The following is a 7575-nucleotide window of genomic DNA, read 5'->3' on the forward strand; positions in this document are numbered from 1 at the left end:
ATTGTGGCTAGATGGAGTAGCTAGGCTTGCAACAGCTCTATCTAGCGGTCGTGTCGGGGACAGCAGTTTTTGGCAACTGTAGCTAAGCCTAACCCTTTTCCTAACCTTAACCTCATTATCTTAACCTCCTACGTTAATTCACCTAGCCTCCTCATTATCTTAACCTCCTACGTTAGATCTCCTAACCTGCCATGTTAATTATCCTAACCTGCTAATTATCCTAACCACACCGGAAGCCAATCACATCACCCCTGACACTTACTTGGAGCCATTCAGTGTTGTGTTTTATGTATGCAGCAAGTGGGCGAAGCTGTAGTATTAGCAATGTCTTTCAAAAGGAGACATCTTGTCGATTTTTGTCAATTCTGACAATAATTCTGAGTATGAAAGTGGGGAATCAGATTCTGACAGTGAGGAGCTGCCCCCCAATCTTGTGGTCATTGAGAACCCTGAATCTGAGGGCTCCTTGCCCACCTTTTGAAGTCCCAGATCCCTTTGAAGATGCTGGTGGTGATAGAGGCACACCACACTTGGTGAATTATCGGAGGTCTGCGGTAGCTGGAAGGCCTCCAGCCATTTCACCCCTCTTGGCCCTGCTGTTGGCTTTAATGAGTCCTATTTTGGAGTTCAAAGCCCCTTGCCATTTCCCTCTGAGGCAGAGTGCTTCAAGCTGTTTCTGACAGAGGAGCTGGTGGGAGACATAGGGGAGGAGACCAAATCGCTATGCCTTGGAGCTACAAGAGAGGAGAGAGCCATAGGGAAGATGGACCACCTGATGTGAGTGAGTGAGTGAGTGAGTGAGTGAGTGAGTGAGTGAGTGAGTGAGTGAGTGATCAAACCTGACTGTGTGCTTGACTATAACTGCAAAATTGGGGGCAGTGGATACAGCAGACATGATAAATAACTTTCTGGCATGCGCTCGGAAAACCAACAAGTGGTATAAGACATTTCTCCATCTGATCGACACTGCTTGTCTCAATGGCCAGTAGTTCACCGCCAGCTAACGAGTGAGATGATTACTGAACAAAGTCTTTTGTAATTGGACATACAATTCAAACACAAATCAAATACAGTTCCATTATGCAATTATATTGACTATCTCACCCACTTCCCTAATCCCTCATCATCTTCTCCACTACCTCATCCTCCCTACTCCCTCTCCGAACAGAATGCTGTTAGCATACAAAAGATTTCCTACAGTTTTGGCATTCTAGAAAACTCACAAAAGCTCTGGTGAAGGCCGTGAGGCCGATACATAAGATTATGAAAGATCAGTGATACTATCAAGAGCAGTGTGCGGTTTTCCTTTTTCCTTCATATTGTTCGATTGTTACCATGCACCTGCAAAAAAGACGTGCTCAGACGTGCGAGTGCCTTTTGAGTGTTGAACTACATTTTCGGCATGAAAGATGTCCAGTTCCAATGATTTTGCCAAGTTACATTTCCACATTTTGTTAAGTTACAGCCTTATTCTAAAATTAATTAAATGGCTTTTTTTCCTCATTAATCTACACACAATACTCAATAATGACCAAATAAAAACAGGTCTTTAGAAATGTTTGCAAATGTAATAAAAACGTAAATATCACATTTACAAAAGTATTCAGACCCTTAAACTCAGTACTTTGTTGAAGCCCCTTTGGCAGCAATTTCAGCCTCAAGTTTTCTTGGGTATGACACTACAGGCTTGGCACACCTTTATTTGGGAAGTTTCTCCCATTCTTCTCTGCAAGTCCTTTCAAGTTCTGTCAGGTTGGAATGGGGAACGTCGCTGCACCGCTATTTTCAGGTCTCTCCAGAGATGTTCCATCGGGTTCAAGTCCGGGATCTGGCTGGACCACTCAAGGACATTCAGAGACTTGTCCCGAAGCCAATCCTGTATTATCTTGGCTGTGTGCTTAGGGTGGTTAACCTGTTGGAAGGTGAACCTTCGCCCCAGTCTGAGGTCCTGAGTGTTCTGGAGCTGGTTTTCATCAAGGATCTCTTTGTACTTTGCTCCGTTGATCTATCCCTCCATCCTCACTAGTCTCCCAATCCCTGCTGCTGAAAAAACATCCCCACAGCATGATGCTGCCACCACCATGCTTCAATGTAGGGATGCTGCCCGGTTTTCTCCAGACACTTGGCATTCAGGCCAAAGAGTTAAATCTTGGTTTCATCAGACCAAAGAATGTTGTTTCTCATGGTCTGAGAGTCTTAATTGTCTTTTGGCAAACTCCAAGCGGACTGGCTTGCCTTTTACTGAGGAGTGGCTTCTGTCTGGTCACTCTACCCTAAAGGCCTGATTGGTGGAGTGCTGCAGAGATGGTTGTCCTTCTGGAAGGTTCTCACACCTCCACAGAGGAAGTTTAGAGCTCTGTCAGAGTGACCATTTGGTTCTTGGTCACCTCCCTGACCAAGGCTCTTCTCCCCCGATTGCTCAGTTTGGCCAGGCGGCCAGCTCTAGGCCAGCTCTAGGAAGAGTCTTGGTGGTTCCAAACTTCTTCCACTGAAGAATGATGGAGGCAACTGTGTTATTTGACGACCTTCAATGTTGTAGAAATTTTTTGGTACCCTTCCCCAGATCTGTGCCTCGACACAATCCTGACCTCATGGCTTGTTTTTTGCTCTGACATGCCTTATATACAGGTGTGTTTTCCTTTTCAATTGAATTTACCACAGGTGGACTCCAATCAAGTTGTAGAAACATCTCAATGAAAACGGGATGCACCTGAGCTCAATTTTGAGTCTCATAACAAAGGGTCTGAACATTATGTAAATGAGGTATTTATGTTTTTATATTTAATAATACATTTGCAAAAATGTCCAAAAAACGGTTTTTGCTTCGTCATTGTGGTGTATTGTGTGTACATTGCTGAGGATATTTGTTTTGTTTAATCCATTTTAGAATAAGGGTGTAATGTAACAAAATGTGGAAAAGGTCAAGGGGTCTGAATACTTTCCGAAGGCACCGTACCTTGCGGAAATCCCTGGTACAGGGTAGATTCTCAGAAAATGTGGGAATCGTGCACAGAGCCAGACCACTTAGATTCCACATTATTAGTGAGGAGATTCTGGGAGCTACAGATCATCTGACAAAAGAAGGAAGGAAGATCATTGAGTTCAATGTCTGTTTCTGAAAATGACTTGGCTTGGTGAAAGTGTAAGTTACAGTAGTCAATAGATACCTGTAAGTTTATGCTGTGAAAAGATTTTCTATTCAGTCTCCTTCATTTTGTCCAGATTGTCTTTGAATGGGGACATGTATCCCAGCTTTAGTACCAATTATGTTTAGAGAATCTGTGGGATGAATTAGGCAGTCATTTTATCATGTATCATGACTAGGTTTATTAATTTACATTGAAATTAGCAAGGCATCGCTGGCAGTCAACTGACTAGACTACTGTAGGTTACCTGCAATTCTGTAAAAGTCCTCCTTGATTATATGGACAGTTTGATGGCCAGCGAATGCAACAAAGACATTCTAAAAATCTCTTCAGCGCGAGGGTGACACTTCGTATGGCTCTACACACAATTGCCTTGCCAAATTGTTCAACATCGCCCACGAAGTACAGGAAACTTCCAGTTGTACAAAATCTAAGCAATACACAATGTTTGTGTAGCAGTCAAAACTATTTGCTTTATATGGGTTGAGTAAATGTACCAGTAATATTGATTGTGCGGAAAAACGATGACGTTCAAAAATAAATACTTCTTAATGATCTAAAGGATGTACTCGAGGTCCAATAATTTGTTCCCTTTGTAAAGCACTGTGAACAATACAGGCTCCAATGTCAAGTGGATTTTCCAAGAATAGACAGGCCATAGTGACAAACAAGAATCTGATTGGCGGAGAAGTCCACTATTTATTCACCAGGACAGGCTAAGATCAAGTTAACCTAGTTAGTGGCAGGTTTGCTTCAGAGCATTCATTACTATGGTTTCTAATCAGGCTCTCTTTCAATCTCTCTTTCTGGAGCCAGAAATTCTGAGTTTGCACACGGTCTGGTTTTACAGATCTTGCTAAATCACAAATCCGGCACCAGGAATAACCCTCTGATCTTTGGTTGACGCGGGAAAAGGTGGCGAATAGCAAAAACTCTACCCACAATGGGATTACTTTAGACTTTTAGAAAGTGTTTTACTCAATTATTTCAATCACTGTTGAGCTCACCCTTGATGTGATGAATTCTAAATAGTAATTTCTATTAGCTAAATTCATATTATGGTTTTTATCAGCCGCGAGTTGGCTCGTGTTTGGCAAGTCACTGGAGTGACGAGCCTCCCTTGCTGTCTCTGCCTGGTCGGCTGCACTCTCGCCACTGGGATTATCTGCCTTTGACCGTATTACGGGGGGTGAGTAACTGGCTTACTAATGCTCTTCCATGCCGTCATTAGGAGGGGTGTGTGACGTCGTGCCAGGCTTTTTTCGCTGTACTCGACTTGAGTGGGTTGAGTCACTGATGCGATCTTCCTGTCCGGTTTTGCGCCCCCTCGGGCTAGTGCGGTGGATGAGATCTTCGTGGGCCATACTCAGCCTTGTCTCAGGGTAGTAAGTTGGTGTCCCCACAGTGTCCCTGGATCCCCCCTGTCTCAGCCTCCAGCATCTATGCTGCAATAGTCTATGTGCAAGGCAGTTTTTACTGTTTTTACAGTTTTTACTATTAAGATATCTTTACTTTTACTCAAGTACACTGGTGCCGGGGGCCAGGAGTCAGTCTGTCCTATCGTGTGAAATGATCCCGTCTCATCTGGTGTCCTGTGTAAACTTTAGTATGCTCCCTCTCTTTCTCCCAACTCACTCTCTCTCTTGATCTCTCTCCCCTCCCGGAGGATCTGAGCCCTAGGATCATACCTCTGGACTACCTCGCCTGATGACTCCTGGCTGTGCCCAGTCCACTTGGTCATGCTACTCATCCATTTTCTGCTGTTTTGTCTGCGGCTATGGAACCCTGACATGTTCACTGGACGTGCTACCTTGTCCCGGACTTGCTGTTTTCGACTCTCCCTCTTTCTCTCTCTTACTCCCTCCTTCACTTTCTCTACAGCCTCTGCAGTCTTGTAACTGAAATTAACTGCTAAAGGTGCTGACCTGTTGCACCCTCTACAACCACTGATTATTATTTGACCCTGCTGGTTTATGAATGTTTGAACTGCTTGAAGAACAATCTGACCTTAATGGCCATGTACTCTTATAATCTCCACCCGCACAACCAGAAGAGGAATGGCTACCCCTCAGAGGCTGTTTCCTCTCCAGATGCTTCTACATCTGCATTGCTTGCTGTTTGGGGTTTTAGACTGGGTTCCTGTATGAGCACTTTGTGACATCTGCTGACGTAAAAGGGCTTTATAAATACATTTGATTGATTGAATAAGATGGTACATTTCATCTGAATTGTATTGGAATTTTACACTCAGCCACACTGTAAAAAAAATCTGGGGTGATTTGAAATTGTAACATTGATTTATGCATCTGATCATTTGAATTTGAATTGTAAATATATCAATTACATTGATAGAACACTCAATTGATCTGCCCCCTAAAAAAAGTAAACATGTATTCAATAAGAAAAATAAACATATATATATATATATATATATATATATATATATATATATATATATATATATATATATGTTTATTTTTCTTATTGAATACATGTTTACTTTTTTTAGGGGGCAGATCAATTGAGTGTTCTATCAATGTAATTGTCTGCATCATTTCCAGTTCCCCTTATATTTTCCCTTTATTATTTTCCCCTAACCCTACCACCCCTCCAATAATTTGGAGTAAACTAATGGACAACAATACTTCCATCTTCTACTTCCATCTTAAACATACATACTACAGTAAATACATTGTAAGGACACAGTATATTTGACATTGCTTTTTTGTTTGTTTTTAGTACCACCCTTCATCTACCCTCAACCCCTCCCATCTATCTCTAATTGCTATGTATTTTTCAACTGTGCTGTGTCATGTTCTGACCTTTACTTCCTTTGTTTTTGTCTTTATTTAGTATGGTCAGGGTGTGAGTTGGGGTGGGCAGTCTATGTTTGTTTTTCTATGATTTGTATGTTTCGGCCTAGTATGGTTCTCAATCAGAGGCAGGTGTCATTAGTTGTCTCTGATTGAGAATCATACTTAGGTAGCCTGGGTTTCACTGTTTGTTTGTGGGTGATTGTCTATGTTAGTTGCTTGTGTCAGCACAGGTCTCATTTATAGCTTCACGGTCGTCTATTGTTTTTGTAGAGTTTGTATTCAGTGCTTTCTTTTATTAAATATTCATCATGAACACATACGACGCCGCATTTTGGTCCTCCGATCCTTCTCGCCACTCCTCTTCAAATGTTTGCTGTATACGGTAATGTAAAAGTTATATTTTTTTGTGAACCAATACATAATATGGTACACTTATCATAGTTTGGTTGTAATTCAGAGAGGTTGGACAAATGATCTAGATCCTCCATGAGGCTGTGCAGGGGATCCTTATTACAGATTTAAAGGGAACATGAGTCATCAGCGTACAATGACACCTTTTGTTTTTAAGCCCTGGATTTTTTGCCCCTTGATATCTTTGTTGGAAATCAATTGTGCTTCTACACCTGCATTGCTTGCTGTTTGGGGTTTTAGGCTGGGTTTCTGTACAGCACTTTGAGATATCAGCTGATGTACGAAGGGCTATATAAATACATTTGATTTGATTTTAATAGTTAACATTTCGATGGCCGTAACAAATAGATATGCTGATAGTAGACAACCTTGTTTCCCTCCTTTTTTCTGAGAAGTAGCCATTATTTACTATTTTACAACATACTTAAAAATGAATGCAAGTAATTTGTTAAGATTTCTTATTTTAATTTTACCTACAAATGTAAGAATAAATCCAACTTAACATGTTGCTCAAAGTGTAAGTCTCATTTATGAAGATTACCAAAGACAGAATTGAATGATTGAACACTTCCTATCTTGCCACATGACCTTGTTTTAAGAGGATTGTGGGTATTTCAACTTCATGATTATTATACACAAGGTATGCACGGTTGAAGAAAGAGAACTATACTTCTGTTTGAGTTTTATTCAGCTTGTTGTTGTGCCATGGGGTGTAATGGATCATGATGAACAAACATAAAAACCTACAGGAAAAATTACATTCAATGATGAGACGACCCATTCTCACATTTCCAACTTTTAATGTTAGACAAATACACTATCCTGCAATGTTTGCTGTAAAACCGCTAGTTACTGCTGGTGGATTGAACACTGCTCAACAATGCCTGACAAAATGGGGTTAAACTGGCAAATGATCAGATGCATAAATCAATGTTAAACATTCAAATGCTGCAGAAATCTCATTCTGCACTGAACAGAATTCTTCAACATCAAAACAATATTTTCAACCATCTCCAGTAGTGCTCTCAGTCCCTGGCAAGGTGTTGCACAACACTTGATTAAGTGATGTTTCAACACATCTCAGGAGGCTGTGTTTAAATACTCCAGCAAAGTTAAGGTTTTGTCTCCTTTACATTGGTGGCAACTTAATTGCCACTAATTACTACCGAGGTTTATCCGGGGCTTTGGTCAGGTAGCGGCTC

This window comes from Oncorhynchus mykiss, chromosome 15 (genome assembly GCF_013265735.2).
Source record: "Oncorhynchus mykiss isolate Arlee chromosome 15, USDA_OmykA_1.1, whole genome shotgun sequence".
Lineage (NCBI taxonomy): Eukaryota > Metazoa > Chordata > Actinopteri > Salmoniformes > Salmonidae > Oncorhynchus > Oncorhynchus mykiss.